Below are 23980 nucleotides of genomic sequence, written 5' to 3'. Positions count from 1 at the left end.
ACAACTTTAGAAAACAAAACAAAATCACTGGTCTGATCAGCTAAGTGTCAGTCCCGTTGGAAAATGTCAAACTGCTCATTTTTTTTTTGGAAATTGTTCCTGGGTTTGTTTGACTGATGCTATTTCTGAAAATTCCAGTCTGTGATGTACTGGTCTACTTAGGGTAATATATTCCCTTTTCAGGAATTCCTGAATATTCTGTTTTATCAGTTAGGGTATGTCTACACAGCAGCTTTATTTCTGATTAGCTGATGTTATCCTGAAATAAGAAAGAGGGTGTCGACGCTACAAGCCTTTATTTTGAAATAATGTCAAGCTGGAGAACTTGAAATAATATCAAGCTGAAGGACTTCTTACTCTGACTCATGGTAACCCTCATTTCACAAGGAGTAAGGGAAGTCAAAGGAAGAGTGACTTCCTGTTCTGTAGACAGCACCTAAGGCTGAGTTAGTCTATTTCGACTTAAGCTAGGCAATTGATGTAGCTGAAGTTGCATAACTGAATTCAAATTTAGCCCTGCTGTGTAGACGTACCCTTAAAGAATACAATGTTTGGTATTGGTATCTGGACATTTTAAAAGCACATACATTCTGTGATTTTTTTAACCCTCTACTCCAGGCATGTCAAACTGGCATTTAGAGGGCCGCATGTGACCCGATCGAAATTTTTTACGGCATACCAGAACATTTTTATAAAAAAATGAAGTGTGGTCCGCTGGCCGCTTGGAGTATGTGGCCGAGTGCCTGGTCAGAGTCGGCTGGGCTGCACCAACTGCTCACGGCCAGTCAGGCTACTCTGTGCCTGTGCTCACGGCCGGCTGGGCACTTTATGCTGGGTTCTCCAGCAGGCGCTCACAGCTGTCTGGGCCGCTCTGTGCATGCTCATGGCCGGCTGGGCGCTCTGCGCTGGGCTCTCCAGCAGGAACTCACAGTTGGCCGGGCTGCTCTGCGCACATGCTTATGGCTGCCTGGGTGCTCCAACAGGCGCTCACAGCTGGCCGATGTGTTCATGCTACCCCAGTGCCTTAGGCGGCAACATCAACTCCAGGACCCAGGTATTAGGTTGGGGGGGCTGGGAGAGCCTGGCTCTGGGGCAGGGGAGAGGCATTAGGTTGGGGGGCAGCCTGGCTCTGGAGGAATGGAGGGGGATTGGGTTAGAATGGGGGTATGGGAGTGCCTGGCTATGGGGCAGAAGAAAGGGTTATTTTGTTAATATTTTGTTTTTAATTTATTCCCAAATAAAATCACAATGTATATTCATTTTATATCAATAAATATGTCAATTTTTTGCAATTGCATGAATAATTATATCTTTATGCAAAATCTCAAACTTACAAAGTAGCTGAAATTTTCACAGAAGCCTGTTCTATTTGATTAACCATGGTCTATACTTGTTTTTAATTCAACAGAACAAGTTATATACCATATACAAAATTTAAAAGTACCTTAAATTTATATTTAAATTAAAAATTATGTAAAATTAATTTAAAGATTATTTAATATGAGCAAATAATTCTACAGATCAAATCATTGGGGGTATGTCTACACTACAATGTTAGTTCGAACTAACGGACGTTAGTTCGAACTAACATTCATAGGCGCTACACTAGCGCTCCGCTAGTTCAAATTTAAATCGAACTAGCGGAGCGCTTAGTTCAAACTAGGAAAACCTCATTTTACGAGGATTAAGCCTAGTTCGAACTTACTAGTTCGAATTAAGGGGTGTGTAGCCCCTTAATTCGAACTAGTGGGAGGCTAGTCCTCCCCAGGTTTCCCTGGTGGCCACTCTGGCCAACACCAGGGAAACTCTATTGCCCCCCTCCCGGCCCCGGACTCCTTAAAGGGGCACGGACTGGCTACGGTGCCCGTGCCAGGTGCAAGCCTGCCAGCACCCAGCCAGCAGACCCTGCACCTGGCACGGCACAGAGCCACCCACCCGATGTCCCCCAGCACACCCCCTCTTCCCGGGACCAGGCTGGCGGCTCCCGGGAGCTTGCCCGGGACCGCAAGAGGCGGGCACCTTCCTGGGCTAGTGCAGACATTGTGGACCTTGTCCACGATCTCCGCACTAGGCACAGGAAAGTGGCCGTCTAGGGCAGGACAGCTGTCAGCCTGGCCACCCAGGAGCAGGTGTGCATGAAAATCAAGGGGGTCCACTGAGACCCCCGACCCTGAGCCCTGAGCTTACAATGGCCGTCCTGGGTCAGACCAAAGGTCCATCTAGCCCAGTAGCCTGTCTGCCGACAGTGGCCAACCCTAGGGACCCTGGAGGGGATGGACCGAAGACAGTGACCAAGCCATTTGTCTCGTGCCATCCCTCTCCAGCCTTCCGTAAACTTTGGGCAGGGACACCACTCCTACCCCCTGGCTAAGACTACTCCATGGACCCAACCTCCATGACTTGATCTCACTTCCCTTTAAACTCTGTTCTAGTTGTAGCCTTCACAGCCTCCTGCAGCAAGGAGTTCCACAGGTTGACTCTTTGCTTTGTGAAGAACAACTTTCTCTTACTAGTTTGAAGCTTGCTACCCATTCCTTTCCTTTGGTGTCCTCTAGTCCTTCTTTATGGGGACTCATGAAGAACTTTTCTGTATGCACCCTCTCCAACCAAACCCCTGCTTTTAGAGACCTCTATCCTGTCCCTGCTCCATCTCCTCTTTTCTAAGCTGAACAGTCCCAGTCTCTGTAGCCTCTCTTCATCTGGGACCTGTTCCCAACCCCTGATCATGTTAGTTGCCCTCCCCTCTTCCAGCCTTTCTCTTCCCCTCTCCCACCTCCTTTTCCCAGTCTCCCCCAGTTTTGTTCAATAAAGACCGAGTCAATGTTGGAAGAAACGTTATCTTTATTTTGTACATCAGGAAGGGGAGCTAGGGAAGGGTAAGTGGAAGGAGGTGAGGGAGGAATGGGGTACGAGCCCCCGATGGGGAGGACTGGGCTGGCTCTGCGGCCTTCTGGGGGTGGAAGCTCTCCTGCAGCCCCCCAATTGTTCCCTCTCCCCAGATGGCAGCCTGCGGCAAGTGCAGCCGGTCTGATGGCCAAGTGGTGTGATGTGCCCAGTGTGGGCACTCCGGGCACTCCAAGCCAGGACTGCTTTGCAAGCGGGGCACCCCTGAGAACTGTCTGTCTGGGGTGGGGGTCGGGTCCCTTTAAGCACAGCCCTCGGCTAGCCTGAGACAGCATCTCCACGCTCTAAGTCCTCCTCTGATGCCCTGCCGGCACTGCTTCCGGCCATCCTTAAGCCCTGTTCAGGGTCCACTCAATGTGGACTTGCTAGTTCGAATTAGCAAAATGCTAATTCGAACTAGTTTTTAGTTCTAGACGCGTTAGTTCGAATTAGCTTAGTTCGAATTAACTAATTCGAACTAAGTTAGTTCGAACTAACTCTGTAGTGTAGACATACCCTGTAATATTAGAAAATATACCTAAAACATAATCTATAATAATAAATAACTACAACTTTCCAACAAAATACATTTTCTTTGGTGGCCCTAGGGTTGCCAGGTGCCTTCTGCCTGGCACCTAAAATGCTTTTTTTTTCCCCCTGGACAAACCATTTGGGAACTCTAGGTGGCCCTGAAAGCTCTCAGTTTTCATTTGTGTGGCCCTCAGTAGGCTTCGAGTTTGACATGCTTGCTCTACTCGGTCTAATCAGCTCTTCATTTACTTTAGTAAAATGTCTCCATAGTTGTGACAGATAGCAAAGTGAACAGTGCATGTTACTTTTCTTAAGCTATATATCTTATATCTTCCTGGGAAATAACATAAAATCCACATTCTCAGTAAAAGAGCCTCCTTTAGAAATCTTTGCTTGGTATTTAATCTTAGTCCACATTATTGCTTAGGAATTTAATGTATTCCCCAAAGAAAAAATAAACAGAGAAAGAAATGTCAGGGTCAGTGATTCACAGTATGTCATTAAAAGAAATGGAAGTGTTCTGCTTTCCTATCCACTATTATTTGCCTAATAACAGCATCTTGCAAAACATCTTTAACATGTGACTCTTTGTGAAAAAAGCTAGGAAAAGGAACTAGACACCACAGTATAATGTCTCAAAATAAAAATTAACAGTGCTGTGCAAATGTTCATATAATAATACCTCTACTCCCCTATTCTGCTTCCTGCATGAAGAGCTTGATACAGCAAGCATTTGACTCAATCTTGAATCCCTTGAATTTCAGTGATTCAAGATCAAGACCTAAGTCTTTATTTGTATACTTCCCTGACTCTTGTCTTTATGCCTTGTTTCATTCTGCCATTAAAACTTAGTGCTGTATGCCCCATCTAAGAACAATGGAAAATCTTACTCTGGCATCGTTATCATATTTGTATAGTCTCTGATGATTATGGTGCCAAAAATGCATAAAACCTGATATTTTTACAGTGCAGTAACTCCTCTACCAGATCCTCACACGTGCTAGAATTGTATCTGGTGCACCCGAGAAGAGGGAATTGAAAAAGTAGCTTTAAGTATCTTTCTACTGTCCTGATTTCCAGGGCTTCCAGAAGCCAGGTCAGCCCCCTGTTTAAATTAGAGCAGCCCAAGAGTAGAATCTAACTACCCAAATTACAAATGTGTTCAGGATGGCAAAATGGATACATGCCGTGCTTTTTTTGTAAGAAAAAAGGTGCCAATACTCCAGGCTCAAACTTTTTTTTCCCCTTCAACAAGAAAAAACACTTGTGTCCTAAGCAGGCTTCCGTCACGAGACGAGCCACCCCAGGAAAACAGGTGCCGGTACCCACGGGGGAAATACCATTCCTTTTCTGTGTGCTGAGAAAATAGGTGATGGTATGCCGTTCCAGGCCGTACCGTCACAAAAAAAGCACTGGACATATATACTGCTGCCAAAAGTTCCATGGGATATGAATTGACTGCAAATGGCCAGAACCTCCAGCATTTTCCTTCATCTGAATCATGGTACTCCCAGCAGCACAGTGCTCTTGATCATCACACCATATTATGACTTTAGTTCAGTTCCAATGAAGACAGAAGAGTGACAGCTACTGAGTCACTAAGACCCACAGCAACATGAGGCTTCCTTGAAAGTCCATCATCGAAGTACTAACAAGGCCCAACCCTGCTAATGAAAACTGTTCAGATCAAACCCTGAGGCAGTAAGGCTGGAGGCTTAAAGACAGGAGCTAGCCTTAAGGTTAAGGCTTGCCTTATATTTCCCCCCACAATTATGTGCTACTGCCAGGGCCACTGATTGGGGGTAGGGAGAGAATAGTTGCCCTGGTGCCCAGTTATTTAAAAGGGCTCAGGGACACCACTGCCACAACTGCAGCAGCAGCTGGACTCCTGAGCCTTTAAATCACCTCCAGAGTCCCATGTGGCACAGAGCAGTGGGTGCTGAGAGCTGAACTGGGGAGGCTAGACCCTAGCCTCACCCTTTCTGTCCAAGGTCCCGCTGCTTCTGGTGAAGGGAGAGACAAGGCCCCTCCCATTGCTCAGGGCCTAGTGAAGTCTGTCATCAGTCCTGGCTACTGCAAAATGTTGTGGTTTTTAAAATACTATATATTTTAATTTAAGTATATAAGAAGCATTTTCAACAGCATACAATAGGTTTGTTAAATGTTACTGATCTTACTTCATACTAAGGACATGGTTTCAGCAAGCATCCATTGAAAAAGTGACATTACTAGCATTCTGCCTGTTGGCATGTCTCATAGAGGTAAAGTTTACATTAGGGACATGTGGAATGTCCTTTTCAGAGTTTGTGTTTGGAGCATAATATGAAATTGGCAGACCGACAAACTGGCAGCAGTTTGTTTAATCAGGTTTATTGAGTCACGTAAAATCATCTAAATCTCTTTATTTAAAAAAAGAAGAAAACATTTTCCCACAGAACTGGAATTAAGTCTACATGCAATATTCTCATTGGACTACATTTCATCACCCAGCAATGAGGGTACCCTTGCCTTTTCATGGTATGATTGTCCTCCAGAGGCTTATCCTTTGGAGAGCACAGTGTACATCTCAGACTGGCAATTTTGCAATCAGCTTGTTGTGATTATGTAATGAGTGCCAAAAATGTGCTTGCTGCTATACAAAACACAAAGGAAGAGCCAACTAAAATATCAACCTAACAATTCAGATGAACAAAGTACCACTTGTCCAGAAGATGGCTCTATCACAAAGCAGAGCTGAAAACTGCATACATAGTAGCTTAAGATTGGCTGAACTTTGTGCTACTGGGCTACATCTACATTGGCATGATCTTGCGCAAATACTTTTAATGCAAGAACTCTTGCGTTAAAGACTATTTGCACAAGAGAGCGTCTACACTGGAATGTGCCTTTGCGCAAGAGATGTGCTTTTGTGCAAGAGCATCTGTGCCAGTGTAGATGCTCTCTTGTGCAAGAAAGCTCCAATGGCCATTTTAACCATCGGGCTGTCTTGCTCAAGAAATTCATGTTGCCTGTCTACACTGGCCTCTTGCACGAGAACAGTTGTGCAAGAGGGCTTATTCCTGAGCGGGAGCATCATAGTTCTTGAGCAAGAAGCACTGATTTCACAGATTAGAACGTCAGTGTTCTTGCGCAAGAACTCCCCGCCAGTGTAGACAGGCAGCAAGATTTTGCGCAAAAGCAGCTGCTTTGGCGCAAGATCGTGCCAATGTAGACTCAGCCTAGGTTCCATGGAAGAAATGTGTTTCAATCAAGAAGGTATCTGGAGGAGAGGAAAGAGGCTGTCTAGTGTACTCATAGAAGAAGGAATAAAGGGCAGCGAGAAAAAAGGTGAAAAGAGAAAAGTTGGTGATGGATCCAAAGGAAACAGAAATAAAGGTCAGATCAGAACTAGATTAGAACAGATATAGATGGACACAAAATTGTGCAGATCACTGAAGATGATGACAGGAAATTTAAACTTGATGTGGAAGACAATGAGATTTCTTGTAATGCATTCAGCAACTGGATCTCAGTTTCACAGTACAGCAGGTGAGATTTACAGGAAGATGATTTTTTATATCTGGCTATGGCAAAATAAATTATTGCTCTGTTCTATATATGATCTCCAGTTTTCTTCTTCTGCTGCACTGATCCAGTATCTCTGAAATGAGAAAATAAAAAAAAGAAGCCCATAGAAGTGAGTCTGAAAGTTCATAGTGACGATCTTGAAAGGAGGATGGGCAACTCCCAGTAGTAAAATTGTCATTTGGAAAAAAAAGCTATAAAAAATATCACAACTGTGAGGTGACATAGGGATAGACAGAAGTTTAGAGCCAAAAGAAGGGAGAATTAGAAGAGATCAGAACTGCTTCCATTAAAATGATCTGCTATACCTGACAAAGAATTGTTTCTGGGGATTTTAGTGAGAACCCAGAAAGATGTTAGCTCCTTCATTCTGAAGTATTACATGGTTGATTGAAACAAGAGTTGTTCATCACTTTATTTAAACTGGTCTATATACAAATGCAATCTGATTACTTAACATACAATGATAAGTAGATCACATCCTTTATTCTGCTCTGAAGGGAGCTTCTGTTGAATTCAGTTAGGGTATGTCTACACTACCCTGCTAGTTTGAACTAGCGGCTACACGCGGCACGGGGTTCGAACGAGCGGGGATTTAAAAATGGTGGCGCCCCGCTTATGCAAATGAAGCCCGGGAAATTCAAATCCCGGGCTTCATTTGCAATTGCGGTATGCCTACATTACCCCGCTAGTTCGAACTAGCGGGGTAGTGTAGACATACTCTTATAGAATAACTTATTCCTTTATTTCATTAGCTCTTCTTGTCTGATTCTGCCATCAGTTATATTGGTGTAATTCAGGAATGACTTCACTGAAGATTTTGGAATTACCCTTGGGCAAACCTGAACTAAGTAAATCTGGATCAAGCCTTCTCTAGTCTCTTAAGCTGTGTCTTTTACTCAGAAGCCAAGTATCGTGCCTGTCAGATTGTTGATGTTTCAGAGGGGTAGCCAAGTAAGTTGTAACAGGAAAAACTTAAAAAACAACAAAAAGTCTAGTAGCACCTTAAAAACTAACAAAACATTTAGATGGTATCATGAGCTTTTGTGATCATCTGAAGAAGTGGGTTGTGCCCACAAAAGCTCATGATACCATCTACAAGTTTTGTTAGTATTTAAGGTGCTACTAGACTTTTCATTGTTTTTTAGATTGTTGATGGATATTATTATTTTTGTTGACCAGTGAGCCAACTGGCTACCCAGTATTTGGGGTATAGTGGGGTTGGTTCTTTTAGAACAAAATATTTATGATAGAGTCAGCTATTCCTTTGGTGGAATCCTGTTTATTTGTGAGGAATATAAACAAGGTTCTCTTTCACTAAACGCATTAGGAACAAATAGGAGGCAGTTTTGTTGTTCAGAAATCTAGTCCAGTGCCCCCCAAGGAGCTCATTCTCTGCTTCCTCTCAGGACCACACTACCAGTGCTTCTTTAGCTTTCTCCCAGCTTACTAATTTCTTTTGCTTTGACACTGAGGGGTACATCTACACAGCAGCATGATTTTGGAGTAACTTACATTATTCTGAAATAACATAGCGCGCGTCTACACTACAAGCCTTTATTTTGAAATAATGTTGAACTGGAGAACTTTTACTCCAGCTCACGGTAACCATCATTTCACGAGGAGTTAGGGAAATTGAAGGAAGAGTGTTCTTCCTTCATAGAATCATAGAGCTGGAAGAGACCTCAGAAGGTCATCAAGTCCAGCCCTTTGCCCATGCCGGACCAATCCCAACTAAATCAACCCAGCCAGGGTTTTGTCAAGCTGAGACATAAAAACCTCTAGGGATGGAGATTCCACCACCTCCTAGGTAACCCATACGATTTCCTGCTGTTGAGACAATGTAAAAAACCGAATTAAGCTATTTTGACTTCTGCTACGTCCATTGTGTAGTTTAAGTTGTGTAGCTTAATTCAACTTTAGTCCTGCTGTGTAGATGTACCCAAAAAGCTGCAATTGAAACAGTGCCCCAGCTCCTGAATTTTCAGTCCGTGCCTAGGAAGCCCCTATGGTTTTCTCTGAGTTACTTCTTGCTTAGGCCTTCCCATGTGGTCCAGAGCTTTGGATAATTGCCTCTATTGTTTCATCTCTCTCACAGGATAAATAAGCTTAACTGCTTCTTCATTTATCCTGAATGGAAGCTGGCTGGCATACACATCAGCTTCAGTCAGGCCCATGATACTCTGTTGATCAAAGGCGCTCCCACTGGCAGCCACTACCACATTATTTGCAATACAATCAAAATTTAAAAAATGGCTGTTCCCCTTGCCATACTAGTATAAAAGAATGATTATTTATCTTATAATGATGTTTTTATCCATATGGATCTCATTGTAAGTTCACATGCATTACCATGCATGCCAGATCTGACTCATTTGAATAGCAGGGTCCATTGGGCTGCACCTGCCCTCTCCCCACCCCTAAAGGCACAAGCAGCAGAGAAGTCACAACCTTCCCTCAGTTTCCTGGATAATTCAGAAATCCTAGATAATAAGGACTCTAAAAAGCAAGAATGAAGGGCAGGTCATGGATCCACTGTAAGATATGTAAGGGTTTTCTCTCTTGTTCAAGGATGTGTCTGTGTGGTTGTCTCTCTGGGGGCCTGATATTCAGTGCCTATTGGAAGATGAAACTGAGTGGTCCTGACACTAACTAAAAAGTTATTGCAGCACTACTCTCCTGAAATTAGCATTGGCTGCCAGATGAAGGGCCTACTGCTTAACAGTGCCAGAATTTCAGATATGGGGATCATTCTGAAGCATGTACAGCATGAAGAGAGTGCACTTTAACATTGAGGGGAGAGGTATATCAGCTATGTGGTAACAGATGGACGGGTGCAGTATTTAGCCCATTTTGATATTCTCTGGGAAAAGATGGCTTGACCCTTTGAAGCACCAGAGATGTCAGTGAAGAGATGAAAAAAGAATCAAAAGGGCTTTGTCCTGTCAAGGTGATCAGTCAAGTCCGAGTTGTAATTTTTTTTCTCTTCTAGAAGAGAGGAACAAGAGGGTTAATGAGGCTTATGGCATCAATGGGCCATGCTCCACTATACCTGCACTAGGAGAGGGGAATTAAAGGGAGGAGATCTAGCCTAATTCAGGGCTGTTCTGCAAAGAGATCAGAATTCTTCTGCTCCTGATGTGAGGCAAGCTGGATTGCAGCCCAGAGTGTGAGCTGGCTTACTGGCTGGAGACAGGTCTGGAACAAAAGGGTGGAGTCTTAATGAGAGTTCATTGGATGCCCTTCCTTTTGAGTTATGTGTTGGTTTTTTGTTTTGTTTTGTTCCCAATTTCTTTAAAACCAAAGCACCTTGGTAGGACTGAGATCAGAGAGCCAAAGTCCTGTTACCTCAGACTTCACAGAGATAGTCTACCAGCAGAGAGGCATAGGTAGGTGATACATGGCCTTACAACAGGTGGATGCTGGTGTGGAGTGACCAACTATTAAGGAAGACCGTGCTGTTCTTTGAGAGTATGTAGGCATTTCCCTAAGAGGATAATGGGAGGATCTATTCTGATAACAATAAGGTGTGTTTGGTGTGGGTTGCCCTTAATACTTGAAGGAATTATGATTCAGGGGTCAGGTACATATGCCCAAAGAATAGATCACTGCCTTGGAATCTTTGAGAAAGAAGTGCATTGTCCATAGTCATGCTGAGTACTTCTCTGCCTCAACTAAGTCCTTGGTAGTGCCTTCCACTTCTATCGGAATGCCAGAGACTTAGATCCATGAATCTCTGCACATGATCACAGTGGTGGTCCTGGTTCTAACTGCTGTATCCAAAGCATCCATGAAAGCTTATAGTGATATTTTTACTACTAAATGGCCTTCTAAGGTAATACTCTTTAGCTCTTCTCTGGCATCTTATGGGAGCTTACAAATGAAGGGAGATACCCTGCTAACTGATGATTCATACCTGTAATTCTGATGAATAGGCTTTTCTCCCAAGTGATGGCTCTTATCATAGTGCTTGGTGAAAGTATGCATATTTAAATAATCTGTGATTCCAAGTTGTTAGGCATCTTCTAAATACCTAAGATAGATGACAGTACACCAGATATTCCTGACTGACCAGAAAAGGGAAATCTAGTTGGTGTTTAGAGAGGGGATCAGAGAGCTACCACATAGTTCTTGTTTCAGCTGCTACCCTCTTGTGAGTCCTTGAACAAGTCACCTTCCTGTGACTGAGTTTACCCATCTAACCTTTACAGAGGTGTCACAAAAAGTTATTGTTGTAAATTATTTGAGGTCCTTGGATAACGTGTAAAGTTTTGCTATTCATATAAAAAAGCTTGCATATTCAAATGCTAAGTGTTTATTCAAGGTTGTGCTGAAAAAGTGTGCATTCAACCAGTCAAAGAAGAGGAATTCTGTAGTGTTATAAACTTGCATAGTTAATTCTAATAAAGCGGTTCTTTGCTTTCTGCTTGATGGAAGTGATCTGATTTGCACGGTTATTATATAACTAATAATTAATGTCTATGTTATTAGTAGTATTTTCCACTGTCCAAAATGGTGAAGTGTTGTTGGGGTGCTGAAATTGTAATGAACAACAATTATTTTACACTAATTATACAGCATGCAGATCCCTGCTGTATGAATAACGGAAGCCTTTTATCAGCCAAATGGAGCAGAATGATTTGCATAATCATATGACAGTTATTTTTTGTCTTTTGGGCTTGTAACAGTAACCACTGGAGTCAGCAAATGCTGACCTCTGTCATCTACCATGTTTATGAATCTTTTCTAAATTGGACTCAGCAGATGTGTCTGGGACCAAGAAATAAAGTTCAGTCTTCCCAGCATTCATGGGATTCATCCCTTTTATAATAGGCCTCGTACCTTGCTTCCTGCAAACACCTTGGACTTCCATCTTTAAATTTTATGAAACTGAGTATCATAATCTATAGAAAAACAGACCATTTCCATAGAACTTACTGGGATATGAACAACACTTGAAATACATCTACTGTCATATATGAAACACATATATGATTTGTCCTGTTCTCTGGTCTAACAGATCTCCAGATTTGGGGCTGCTCTAGTTAGTAGCTGCCTGCAGAAGCCACAAAAGGTAATTCTGGCAGCGGGGAATCATGGGAATGAAGCAAGAGCACTCCAACTACAAAGTCTCTATTGGCTATGCTCCTTATGTGCAGAGGAGGAGAGGACAGAGAGCCAATTACACCTACTTTGTACCAGCAGATCATTTCCCAAAAAGCTAGCTGGGCTGGCTTTACAGTTCCTTTGAGTGACAAGGCCCAGTATCGGTCCCTGTTAAGGACAAACCTCAGTAACAATGCAAGAGAAATAAACCAATGCATCATTTCAGCATGTTAAACAGTATTTCCTTTTCTTGTCATTAGATAGAAGTAAATCATCTTCCTCTATTTAAAATTAAAGCGACTCAGTGAGTAACACAGTGATGCAATACAAGCCAAATTTCTGCTTTCACTTCTTTAAACTCCAGAAATAAAGTGCAATGTCTATTGATTGATCATTTGTCACAACAGCTGTGGTTCAGGATAACATTTTTTTTTTTTTGCAAGACTCTTTGGCAAGAGGATTTTCCTTTCCCAGAAAAATACATTTTACAGAATGTCAAGAGTTTGTCTACACTTGGAAATTTACCAAAATAACTATTCCAGAACAATAGTTAGAATAGCTATTTAATTATAAAGCCCCCAAGTGGATACTCTTTTTCTGATTTTGCTTGTAGAGTAAATTAAGCTAAATTGGAAAGAAACACTCTTTTTCTAGAATAAGAGGGTCCGTGTGAGTGTTTATACTGAAATAATATTCTGGAGAAATTATTCTGGATTAGTAAATTCACAAGTCAGGCAAACCCATAAAGAAGGTGATCTAAGAATGTCTTCCACTAGGGCAAGAGATGCCAAGTATTGCATTGTGGTGTTGTCAGTTCACAGCTGAAAAGCTACTCTACATGATGTATTGTCATGCCAAAGGCTGAGTCAGAGGTACACACAATAAGAGAATATTTTTGTCTATAGCAGCAGCAAAATCCAGAAGAAATTTAAGAGCAGTAGAGGGCACAATATAAAAGGAAACCAAGTTGATACTTCTATTTGTTAATATTTCTGTAGGACTAGATTATAAAACAATATAATATAGCTGGCACTGGGGTGTAAGATGCCGTCTTCTCCTCCCCACCCTACACAGATATGGTAACACTCCCTACATGACAGCTACCGCAGGGAGCACGGAATAGGTGGCGTCATTCTGCCTCCCAGGGTACGTCTACATAGCAGTGTTATTTCGGAATAATTCACATTATTCTAAAATAACATAGTCTGTGTCTACATTTGTAGCCCAATGAGGCTCACAGAGGGGCTCTTCCCCGTCTGGGTCAGTGGATGGCCACCCTGCCTAGGTTTGTGCAAGTCCCCGTATTCTTGGGTCTCGGGCAGGTAATCAGAATGGAACAGGGGGTTGGTAAATCAGTTGCCCTCATCATGGTTGGCAGTCTCTAGTCCTGAACTCAGGCCAATGCTCGGGCCGAGCCAACAGTCTGACTCTATAAGGCTCTGGATTGGGGTCAGAGCAGAGAGGAAAAACAAGCAATCAATTAAAAAGGCCCAGGCCCTGGTGCAGGGCGGGGCCACAACTAAATAATCACTGAAGTCCAGGCCCTGGTGCAGGGCAGGCAGTAATACAAATAGTAAGTAGCCCAGGCCCTGGTTCAGGGCAAGGCGACAAATCCACTGTTAGTCAGTATAATTGGCTGCCCAGACCATGGTACAGAGCAGTGCAGCAAAACAAACAAACAGTCCCAGGATACAGTCAATAGCCCAGGCCCTGGTTCAGGGCAGTGTGGCAAACAAATAGTCCACGAATATAGTTCATAGCTCAAGCCCTGGTTCAGGGCGGGGCAGCAATACAGTCAGCAAAACCCATGCCCTGGAACGAGGCAGGGCAGTGAGCCAACAGTCAGTAAGGCTCAGGCCCTGGTTAAGGGTGGGGCAGTAATAGAAACTGTCATTAGTCTATATAGTTAGTAGTTAATAATAACAACCAAACAGCTGGGTCTCTCTGTTCAGGCAGAGATCCAGCAACCACAGATGGTTCACCTGAAATGGTGGAGATGAGAGACTGCCAGCCAGGGACTGGGTGTCGGAGAGGGATCTAGGCCCACCCACTCCACTTCATCCCAGACTAGGGACCTAATTGCAGCACAGCAGTCTACCCTGGCTCTGGCTCAGCTGAACTGTGGTCGGCTATCCCAAGGCTACTTCTGTTTCCCTCTCTGCATATGCCTGGGCATCTAGCAAGTCTGCTGGGGTGTTTGGGCTTGACAGTTCCGGCAGGTTCGCTGGTCCAGATCAGCCCTCAGCATCCTGCAGGCACTGTGGTCCAGGCCAGTCCTCAGTCTCTGGCAGGAACAGTGGTCCAGGCCAGTCCTCAATCTCTGGCAGGCCTGGGGGGTCCAGGTCAGTCCTCAGTCTCCCAGCTCGGGGGCACAGGGCAGGCATCTGGTTCCTCTGATGGCTGGGCCCTGACTGAGCTCCTGGATTGCTTTTTATAGCCCAAGCCATGCCTCCTGAGTTCCAGTCAGGTGAGAGGGTGGGGTCAGGCTCTGCCCAAGAGGGGAGCTAGGAAAGTCAGAGCAATTTTTCAAAATAATGGCCCCATGATAATTGACAAACTGGCCCCTATGAGCTTCAGAGGGGTAGCCAAGTTAGTCTGTAACAGGAAAAACTTAAAAACAATGAATAGTCTAGTAGCACTTTAAGACTAACAAAACATGTAGATGGTATGAGCTGTTGTGGGCACAACCCACTTCTTCAGATGACTGGAGTGTTGGAAGTCCAGATCTAAGAATAAATAAGGGAAGAGGGGTGGGGGGAGGAAAAAAATTGAAGGGGAGGAAGAAAAAAAAAGATAGTGAGTAGATAAGCTTCAGAGGGATAGCCAAGTGAGTATGTAACAGGAAAAACTTAAAAAAACACAATGGCTACGTCTAGACTGGCATGATTTTCTGGAAATGCTTTTAACGGAAAAGTTTTTCGGAAAAAAGCACTTTTTGCGGCAAAGCGTCCATGGCCAATCTAGACGTGCTTTTCCGCAAAAAAGCCATTTTCGTGATCGGGGCTTTTTTGCGAAAAACAAATCTCAGCTGTCTACACTGGCCCTTTTGCGCAAAACTTTTGCACAAAAGGGACTTTTGCCCGAACGGGAGTAGCATAGTATTTCCACAAAAAACACTGATTTCTTACAGGAGGAAGTCAGTGCTTTTGCGGAAATTCAAGCGGCCAGTGTAGACAGCTGGCAAGTTTTTCCGGAAAAGGGGCTGATTTTCTGGAAAAACTGGCCAGACTAGACACAGCCAATTAGTCTAGTAGCATTTCAAAGACTAAATAGTTACAAGAGGATGATAAGAACCATTAGTTAGCACTTGGAAAGAAAGATGACCAACACCAGAGTCTACACAGACATCAAGAACCATTAGCACCTTCATTGTTTGGTTGATTGATAATGTGTGAGCCATCCAATATTACAATTCAAACCATTAGTATAAGAATTAAACACTACGTATTTGGCTGGTGGAATTGGTCTGAAACAAAACAGTGACTTGGAGATCCATTAATGTCCAGAAAGATTAAAGTGTTCTCCAACAGATTTTTGTGTGTTTCCTTTTCGGATATCTGATGTGTGTCCATTAATTCTTTTCCGTAGAGACTGTCCAGTCTGGCCGATATACATTGCAGTGGGGCATTGCTAGCATAGATCACATTAGTGGATGTGCAGTCAAATGAGCCTCTGATTTAGTGGCTGATGTGGTCCAGTAATGAAATCGCTTGTGTAGATATGTGGACAGAGTTGACACCGGGGCTGATTGCAGGCATAGGTTCCTGGATTTTTATGATGTAGCTGTGGTTTGTGGTTACCGGAAAGAATTTGTTTCAGGTTAGGGGGTTTGTCTATAAGTGAGAATTGGCCTTTCCTCCAAGGCCTCTGAGAGTGAGGGTTCATTTTCTAGGATAGGTTGTAGATTGTGGATAATGCATTGGAAGGGTTTAAGTTATGGACTGTAGGTGATGACAAGTGGAATTCTGTTGTTTCCTCTTTTGCTCATCAGTGGCTTTACCTTTATTATAGTATTAATTACAGTGTGACTTAAGAAAAAAAGCTCTGTGTTGTATATAGAAACAAAGATACATTTTAATTTTAAAAAAGCTACTGGTGTTTTCCCTCAGAGGTTATGCTCACATGCTCAGTCCTCCCCATCTGTTCCTGAGATCTGCTTAGATTAAAAATAGTAAGGCAGACAAATATATCAGTGACCTAAGCAATTTTATTGGGAGCACCCAAGAAATAATATTAGTTCAGTGGTAGACAGTAAGGAGGAAGTATTACAATAATCTCATTAGTTTGCTACTGCTGTTATTTTGCCTCATCCGGCAGACTGTGCAGTTCCTGCCAGTACCCACAAATCAGAGAATTTGACACACTCCACATAATCTTGTAACATATCTGTTGCTGATCTCCATGATTAGCAGGCAGAATCCCCCAATTCAGGGGGGCTAGCTCACCGACAGCCCTGTCCCTTCTGCACAAGGCCCTGCTCCCCAGCAGCTAGAGCTTAGAACACCTCCAACCCCCACCCATATGGCCAGAGAATCCTTGGGCCAGTGGAACGTGAGCCACCATCCCTTCTCCTTCGAGTGGTCCCCGTGGGTGCTCCACTCTGGATGCTGGTGTGTCCTCGTGCCAGCGACCGGAGACTTTTTCCAGCAGTTTCTGCCACACCGTGCAGGTGCCATAGTGCCCTCCAGTGCTGTTGGAATTGTTGGGCTCCTGCGCGGCATGGCTCCTCAGTTCCTTCTCTACCATCCTCGGCAGCAGACGGAGCCAACTGTTCTACTTATCCGTGTTTAAAAATAGACAAAAAAACGCGTTTTATCCTATAGTTTCCTCATAGTCCAAGTTTTTTAGCCCTCCTCTCCTCCCCTGTCAGTTAAAAAAAAAATTTTTTTTTCCTTGTTGCACTTGCCACTTTTCCCCGATCCCTCATGCCCGGTTCCCCGGGCTTCAAGAGATGCAAGTCATGTCGGGATGCCATGCCCGCCTCAGACGGGCACTCCAAATGTATTAAGTGCCTAGGGGAGGCGCATCAAACTCAAAAGTGCCCCCACTGCTCGAAATTAACAGCGCGGGCACGATGAGACCGAGCCAACAGACTGAAAACCTTGCTCTATGAGAAGTCTCTTCGCCCATTTTCAAAGGATTCTCCTACGGCTTCAACATCAGCTCATTTGAGAAAGGGTATGGAGAAAAATCCTCCCTCTACCCACTCTGGGCCTGCGACCTCAAAAATGGGCTTAACCCCGAGCCCATCGCGGCCCTCGGCGCTGTCGGCTGCACGGGTTAGTACTGAGGCCAGGCCAGGAACTTCGGGAACGGCGCTGCCTAAACCATCGGCACCGCATAAGAGAGCTCACTCTGAGCCAACACAGGTTTTGGCAGCACCGACTGGTTCAGCACCGGAGACACCCTCGGTGCCAACCACACCAACAGGCGGCCACAATGATCGGCCAAAGCACCATGCGAGGCTGGCACCGGCCCCGGCGCCGAAGAAGCTCCACACTGACATGCCACCACCCGGTACTTTGGCCCTCGGCACCGTCATCTCCACCATTATCGGGCCCGACCCTGGCACCGCCTACGCCACACCACACGGCACCGACCGGGAGGCGCGAACAGAACTGATCTCTGACCGGAAGCCACACGTCCTCGGCACCGCCTTCTCCGGGATCTTCCATTCATTCAGGGAGGTCTCGTCGCTCTTCAGTCATCTCAGCTATGCTAGCAGACTCTGAACTACTCGAAATTACAGGATCTGCTCCAACACCTACCAGAGCACAAGAGGCCAACCTTGCTTAACATCATGCAAGAGGGTCACAACATTGGTCATACAGCCCTACAGTCCTCCATGGACAAAGCGGACATTGCAGCTCGCATGACGGCCTCCGTGGTGGTCCTCCGCAGAGCATCCTGGCTACAGGCATCTGGCGTACCCAAGGATCTGCAGCAAAAGGTTGAGGATCTACCTTTCGATCGAGCCAACCTTTTTGTGGCAAAGATGGATTAAGTGCTCCATTCAATGAAGGACTCTCGTACGACTCTCAGGACACTGAGAATGTACACTCCCCCATTCAAGAGAACTAGATATCAGCCATACCAACGCCAGAGAGACACCTTCAGGCAGCAATCCAGAACCGACTTCTGCCCGAGACAAAGACCGCAGAGGTGTAGACCCCAACAGCAACACCAACACCTCACAACCCACCTGCCAGCAACCAAATAGCAGGTTTGAAGGTCAGGTCGAGAGCCGCATAGCCAATCCTCCATTATCGCCAACTGACACCGCTCAGTTCCACCAATCCCTCCGGGCCTTTTTCTACCAATGGTCTCTCATCACTTCAGACAAGTGGGTTTTGGAACTGATCCAGTATGGTTATTCTATCCCATTTACCTCCATCCCTCCTACCCATCCTCCTACCCTCTCCCTTTTCAGGAACCCATCTCACAAGGCAGTTCTCCAATAGGAGGTTGCACGTCTTCTTCAACTCGGCGCAGTAGAACAAGTACCTCCTCAATTCCACGGCCAGGGCTTTTATTCAACCTATTTCTTAACCCAGAAGAAGACGGGAGGATGGCGACCCATCTTAGACCTCAGGCACCTCAACAAGCACGTGGCGTACCACCGCTTCAAGATGGTTACTCTAGCAACAATCATCCCCGCTCTCAATCAAGGAGATTGGCTATTGGCTCTTGACCTCCAGGATGCCTACTTCACATTATGGTTCATCCTGCTCACAGACCTTTCTTACAGTTTACGGTGGGCAACCAACACTACCAATACCGGGTACTCCCGTTCGGCCTATCAACTGCCCCCAGAGTGTTTTCCAAGACCTTAGCAGTCATAATGGCATCACTGCGCCGACAAGAGACCATAATATTCCCGTACCTGGATGACTGCCTTATAAAAGGCGCATCTTTCCACGAAACCAAAACCATGATGGACAATACAGTAGCCCTTCTATTCAGCCTCGGTTTTCACATAAACTATGCAAAATCCACCTTACTCCCAGCTCAGAGGCTAGAATTTATAGGCGCTCTCATCGACACAACTATGGTGAGAGCTATGCTTCCCGACCACAGGTTTGCCACCATTCGCGACTTGATCTCATCGGTGCAATCAATGCCGACCGTGATGGTCAGACATTGTCTCAAGATCCTTGGGCATATGGCCTCCACGACCTACGTCGTCATCTTGACCAGGCTCCACATGAGAGCTCTTCAGTTGTGGCTCACAACGGTTTACAAACCCTCCAGAGACCAACTTTCCAAGCTCATTGCTATCCCACCATGCATCCTCAGCTCCTTGCTTTGGTGGACAATTCCACACAACATGCTGCAGGGCATTCCCTTTCAGTGTCCTCCTCCCGTACTCACAGTTGTAACAGATACCTTGTTTATGGGTTGGGGAGCCCATTTAGGAAACATCACAGGCCAAGGGAAATGGTCTTTCACGGAGCAAACCTTCCATATCAAACTCCTTGAATTACAAGCGGTCAGATATGCGTGCCAACACTTCAAACAGTACATAATGCACAAGTCCATTACCATCATGACAGACAACACTACGTGCATGTACTACATAAACCGACAAGGGGGGGCTTGATCCCCTTCCCTCTGTTCGGAAGCTGTCAAGTTTTGGAATTGGTGTCACACATACCAAGTCACTCCATTGGCCGTTTACCTCCCAGGCATCCTCAACGTCACAGCGGATGCCCTAAGCTGAACATTCCGAGATCAGCACGAGTGGGAGCTCGACAGACATGCCCTAACCCTACTATTCTTTCGGTGGGGCCAGCCAGACATAGACCTTTTCGCCACGAGGAACAACAGGAAATGTCATCAGTATTGCTCCAGAGGAGCCCTGGGAAGACATTCCCTCGGAGACACGTTTTCCATCACATGGAACGCCCCTCTCCTCTATGCGTTTCCTCCCTTCCCGCTCCTGCACAGAGTCCTCAACAAAATAAGGACATACCAAGTGGGTCATACTAGTGGCTCCCGCATAGCCCAGACAGACATGGTACCCCTACCTTATCAAGATGATGCTGACGGACCCGTATCCCTTCCCTCTCCATCACGATCTCCTGTCCCAGAATCACAGCAGAACTCTCCACTCGGACCTTCGCAAGCTTCACCTTCACGCCTGGCTCCTTCATGGCTCCAGGATGCCGAGATTACCTGCTCAAAACAGGTGAAGGATATACTGATTAACAGTGGAAGGCATTCTACCAAAAGAGCTTACTTATACAAGTGGAAGTGATTTTCCCACTGGTATAGTCGGCTACATGCAACTCCTCCACAGTCGGCCTCTGTACCTACCTTGCTGGACTATCTGTTATCCCTCAAGCAGTCAGGCCTCGCACTCAGCAGTGTCAAGGTCCACGCTGCTGCTATAGTGGCTTTTCATCATCCTATGGATGGCGCATCTTTCCCTGCTAATCCATTCACCAAACACATCTTTAAAGGCTTACAAAACACATTCCCGCCGGTCTGTCCACCGGTCCCTGTCTGGGATTTGAATCACGTTCTAAAAAGTTTGACAAAGCCACCATTCGAGCCGATGGCTACCTGTTCTTGTTCTCTCTTATCCATGAAGGTATCCTTCCTTGCAATTACCTCCAGAAGGAGGGTGAGTGAACTGGCAGCCTTGATGGCTGATCCACCATATACTGTATTTACAAAGGACAGGCTAATACTCTGACCCCAACCGAAATTTCTCCCCAAAGTACCTTCATCCTTCCATGTGAATGAACCCATACACTTACCCGCCTTCTTTCCGAAGCCTCATGCTGACCCAATCCAGGCAGCATGGCACACTTTAGATGTCTGATGTGCTCTGGCATTTTATGTTGACCACACAAAGCCGTGGCGAGCCTCACCTAGGCTTTTCATCTCCTATGCCAAAAGATCTAGGGGACAAGTGATCTCGTCTCAGAGAATCTCGAATTGATTTACTTCTTGCATTCGAACTTGTTATACCTTATACGATAAACACTTACCTGACAACATCACTGCTCACTCCACCAGAACCGTGGCTTCCACAACCGCCTTCCTTCAGAATGTTCCACTCCAAGATATTTGTAACGCCGCCACTTGGTCATCTGACCACACTTTTGCACGGCATTATGCACTCTCTTCTTCTATAGCATCATCCATGGCGGTGGGACACACAGTATTGTCCACAGTGACTACTACATGGCTCCAAACCCACCTCCGTGAGCCAACAACTGCTCTGTAGTGACCCAGAGTGGAGCACCCACGGGGGCCACTCGAAGGAGAAGAAAGAGTTACTCACCTTGGTGCAGTAATGGTGCTTCTTCGAGATGGGTCCCCGTGGGTGCTCCACTACCCTCCCTCCTTCCCCTGCTTTGGAGCCTTGTACTCTAGCGGGTAGAGAAGGAACGGAGGAGCCGCGCCGCGCAGGTGCCCAACAATTCCAACGGCACTAGAGGGCGCTATGGTGCCTGTGCGGTGCAGCAGCAACTGCTGGAAAAAGTCTCCGGTCACTGGCGCGAGGACACACCAGCACCCAGAGTGAAGCACCCATGGAGACCCATCTCGAAGAAGCACTGTTACTGCACCAAGGTGAGTAACTCTTCCCCATTGCCAGAGGAGCCCTATGCTGGTCCCAGGACTAGAGCAGCCTCAGCCCGGTCAGAAGAGAGCCTTCCCTGGCCTAATACACCCACTGCCCATTCTGATGTCTTGCAAAAAATCAGCATAATCAGCGAATGGTCATTAATTTTCACTCAACTATAGTTACACAAATACAGATATACAGTGACACAATAAGAACCTTGCTAATGTGGAAGTAAAGTATTGAATATATAGAGGAATCAGGCAGACCTGCTGACAGAGGAGGGAAGAGGGAGCAGTTGCCCATGGCCCAGCGATTCAGAGGGGCCCGGGGCTCTTTTCTGAGTACCTCTAGCTTTCAGCCTGTTTTCCACAGTGAATACATAGTTTTACAATAGGAATTAAAACAATGTTATCCCTTTAAGTCTTCTTATATGTCGGACTTTCATCTTCCTCACAAATGAGTTACACTTTACTGTTGTCTTTTTGCTGTTTTTCTAGTATTCTCTCTTATAATGTTGGATGAAATCTTCATATTTCATAACCTTCTTATGTAAAACAGTTGCACACCTCCACTGAATTTAGTTAGAATTCTCTACTAGATTTATGCTAATATGCTGGCAATGAAGATGGATTTTTTTTTGTTTTCCCAGGTGTATGCTCATTTAGTAATTTTCAAATCTGTTAGAGAGGTTGAAGGAATCAAGAAATGAACAATCAAAAGAAGTGTCCTTCTTTCATATAAAAAAATGAACGAATCATAAATTACAAGCTGATATCACTGAACTAATGATCCAGTGTTCATAAAGGAATATCTTCTTTTTAGTAAACAAAATGTTAATATATGATTAAAATGGTTGCTATCTACATGGGGCCTATAGAACTTAAGGTCATATCTACACCAGAAACTTCTGCCAGTATAAAAATTTTGGCTAGTGGTGTGATTTTTAACATTGGCAAAAGCCCGAGTGTTGATGCAGTTATACTGGCAAAAAAAAATGTTTTCATCAGTGTAGTTTATTTAACTGAGATAACTGGTATAAACCATAGGGTATGTCTAGACTGCATCCCTCTGTCAGCAGAGGGATGCAGATTAGGCAGGTCGACAGAGAGATGCAGTCTAGACATACCCATACTGACAACTATCACATTTTTTCCCCTGTAGAAGGTGCATCTATACTGGGAGGGTTTGCCAGTACACGTATAGCCACACTAGCAAACCATTTTTAATTATTAATCTTAGGTGAAGATATTAAAAATAAAAGCATCAGACAGGATTTTTGTCATAATAGCTATAATTATGTTGTTGGTGTTATAGATAATTTAGTTGGTAGTGGTCCAGTTCTTTTCCTTTGCTAATCATTTGTGTATAGAAATACCATTGTAAAACATTCACTTGTTCTAATACAGTAGTAATTCTGGCACAGCATTGCACTGATCATTTTATTTCTTTTTTAATAATAGATTAAGTGGTAACTGCATCCATGTGATGTATTGTTACCTCTCAATGTTGTGAATCATATATACACTAGGTTCAACTTACTAATATTACCTGTCCCCCCTCCCCCCACACCCTAAAGTATTTAAAAGAAAATGGTGTTCCGTTCATTCAGCCTGCCATGCCGTGGGGGAAAAATGGAAATAAAGGACCAGCTTCTCAACCCTGGAGAAACCCTTCCCTCATCCCTGTGGTGCAAATAAGAATAACACAGTTTCAAAAAGGCAGCAGAGGAGTCTCCAGGTGCAGAGTAATCCTTGGCTAGCATTAGCCACTAAGGCTACGTGAGCCTCTTTCAAAAAAGCCTCTTTCGAAAAAGAGCATTTAGACTACAACCAGTACTTTCGAAAAAGCAAGCCGCTTTTTCAAAAGAGAGCACCCAGGCAGTCTGGACGCTCTCTTTCAAAAAAGCACAGTTTGCATTACATAGAGCCTTTTTTCGAAAGAGCACTTTTGAATGAGTACTCGAAAACGATGTTTTCTGTGTTCAAAAAAACTGTGGCGTTCTTTCGATTTACTTTCGAAAGAACGCGGCAGCAGTCTAGACGCAGGGGAAGTTTTTTCAAAAAAAGGCCACTTTGTTTTTGAAAAAGCCCTGTAGTCTAGATACACACCAATCAGCCAGAGAAGCTATGTCAAGGGCAGGGAAAGAATGCACAATATTCCAGCCAATCCTTGGTTAGTAGAGTGACCCCTATGTGACTATGCCAGACAGTGTAACAAGATAACCTTTAAGCTGTTATAAATTGGTCCTCAGCAGACTCAGGATCAGGGGAATTGTAAGGTAGTTGGAGCCAGCTGCTCCCCCTCCACCGACACCAAGCA

The sequence above is a fragment of the Pelodiscus sinensis genome, chromosome 3 (genome assembly GCF_049634645.1).
Source record: "Pelodiscus sinensis isolate JC-2024 chromosome 3, ASM4963464v1, whole genome shotgun sequence".
In the NCBI taxonomy this organism is placed as follows: Eukaryota; Metazoa; Chordata; order Testudines; family Trionychidae; genus Pelodiscus; species Pelodiscus sinensis.
The sequence above is the reverse complement of the archived record's forward strand: the minus strand, read 5'-3'. Positions refer to the sequence as shown.